This window comes from Pseudophryne corroboree, chromosome 11, assembly GCF_028390025.1.
Source record: "Pseudophryne corroboree isolate aPseCor3 chromosome 11, aPseCor3.hap2, whole genome shotgun sequence".
NCBI classification, from domain to species: Eukaryota; Metazoa; Chordata; class Amphibia; order Anura; family Myobatrachidae; genus Pseudophryne; species Pseudophryne corroboree.
The window spans coordinates 359,124,921-359,127,543 of NC_086454.1; the positions used below are offsets into that span (position 1 = coordinate 359,124,921).

A 2,623-nucleotide genomic window follows, 5' to 3' on the forward strand; every position below is an offset into this window, starting at 1 on the left:
CAATTTTTTAGACATACTTTGATAATGGTATACCTGGAGGGTAGTAAATAAGGTAAAAAACCCCAAGGGCTAAGTTTTATGAAAAAACGAGCTTGAGAAACTTAGAAATAATAGGTTTAAGTCTGGAATCGTGACCGGCGTCACTTCCGCCACATTTCCTGTGTCCATAATGCTGCAGTACGCGTGCGCCTCCTGCCCCACTTCCGGTAGACGAACTGCATTGCGCGCTTGGTCTGCCCCACTTCCGGCCAGCTTTATACATCAAACATGCCACACTTCCGGTCACGGCGGGATACAGCGTTTATCAGTGGATCATAGGTGTATAGGGCTGTCAATCATAGTGGCGGCCATCTTTCTGAAGACCCGTAATTACGGACCTTGTTAATGGATTGTTTCCAGAAGCAGGAGCAGCTCACAGAGACAAAGAATAATAAAAATACTTTAATTAGAGATCTCTAAGTATTTCTAAACTGCGCTGGCTACTAAATCTTAATATTAATATGAACCTTTTCATTGGTAGTTGGTGGTAATAGAATTATCAATAATAATAATGGGAACGAGATTGACATTAACACTATTACAAGTATTGCGGTAACTCATGAATGTTCCATAAATGTGAATTGGGAAATTCTAGATAATTAAGTGGCGTGCTAATAGATAATAAATACATAATAATTAAATGGTGCCTAGAATGTTATATACGGGGCTATTTTTATTACAGTTAATAGGACATATATAAAATATTATTAAAATATATAGCCAAAGAGTATATATGGTAATTGTACACAAAGGGTAGTAGGAAGAGGGATGTATTATCGTAGGGGGCGTCTTATGGAGATTAATCATCAGCCCATAAATGGATACTACACTGAAACATTGAGATTTTATTGAGATCAAATAGTGGATGAAAGGTGAATATTTAAACATATTTATTAAGAGATACCCATCAATAACAAAGTGAACTGATTATAACATGTGATAATAAATATAGAGTATGAATATATAAAAAATATAATAAATATAGACAGTATCAAATTGGTGAACTATAAATTAGTGGTCAGTCACATTCTAAAAATAGTATCGTGCATTAAGAATCGAGCTATAGTGCTTGTGCATGTGACTGATTCATATTCTAATTTAGTATTACTGACTTTAGTAGAATTATGATGGTGATACAAACATGTGCATTAATGAGGTATCCAGATATATTATTCAGTATAAAAATACTATTATGAACCCGTCTGGGCCACCTTTATACAGTACCCAATCTTCCCAAGTAGTTACCCACTTGGTACTGGTTGAGCCCTACACTGCTTAGCTTCCAAGATTGAGCGGAATTGGGTGTATAACCAGTGTGGTATGACTGTATATTGTGGCAATATGACTCAATAACATAATATTCAATTTTTATTAAAATAATAAAATACTACAGTATACAAAGTGATGATAGAGGAGATGATGATTCCATACTTAGGTGCTACAGTGTGTCAAGGGCAAGTGAATAAAAACAAAGAGGAAGATAGGGCGGACGATACTTGGATGAAAAGACTTCTTTCATAGAAATGGTGCAATTTCATATCCTTCGTTGAATCCCAGGGGGTGTATAGTTTTCAGTTGAAAGATCCAGAACATCTCTCGTTGAGAGAGCTTCTTTGCCAGATCTCCACCTCTTTCGCCGCTGGTCACATGTTCAATGGCTTTAAAAAACATTTATTCTGGGTTGGAATTGTGTTCAAGCTTAAAATGTCTGTATATCAAATGAGTTTCCAGTTTGTTTTTGATGCTACGAGCGTGCTCTTGTATCCTAATTTTCAAAGTTCTTTTTGTTTTTCCGCACGTACTTTTTATGGCATGTGCATTCTAATACGTATATAACTGATGTAGTGTTACAGTTCATGAATTCTTTAATTTTGAAATCCTGGGTACCATCTGTATTGCTGAAGGTTTTCCTGTTAGGGTTGAGGAAGTTACAAATATTGCAATGTCCACACTTGTATGCTCCAAGATACTTAGGGAGTGAGCGATGGGTATCTCCAGGTGGTAGTTCCCGTAACATACTAGGTGCGAGGATATCTTTCAAATTTCTTGATTTCCAGAATATGAGCTCTGGTTTGACTGGAAGGATCTCATTGAGGACAGGATCCATAAGGAGAATGTCCCAGTGGGTTCTTAATGAAGTCCTGATGGTGTGCTCATGGCTGCTGTATGTGGTAATGAAGGAAGCAGATTCATTATTTTCTACCTTCTCCTTATAATTCAGCAGGTTATCCCTCTCCATGTTCCTGGTTCTAATGATGGCTTCATCCAGGATGGCTTTTGGGTACCTTTTCTCTTCAAATCTTCTCCTATAGGTTCCCAATTGTTCCTCGCAGTCTTCTGTTTTATTGCAATTTATCCTAATCCTATGAAACTGGGAGTACGGAATATTGTTTTTCCATTTTTTGAGTGATTACTCTTATAGTGGAGATAACTGTTCTTGTCAACACCCTTGATATAGTTTTTGGTGGATACCATCCTTCCATCTCCGGTTAGGATCAGGTCTAAGAATTCAATGGAACTCTTATTGGAGTTAAAAGTAAATGATAAATTAAAATCGTTATTTTGTAAATTTACAAAAGTCCAT

General features: G+C 36.6%; 1 pseudogene; it reads right to left on the reverse strand.

Annotated features, from left to right (window-relative positions):
* Positions 1-1,251: 1,251 nt before the first annotated feature.
* On the reverse strand, positions 1,252-1,371 carry LOC134971344 (5S ribosomal RNA; annotated as a pseudogene).
* Between the last annotated feature and the right edge of the window lie 1,252 nt (positions 1,372-2,623).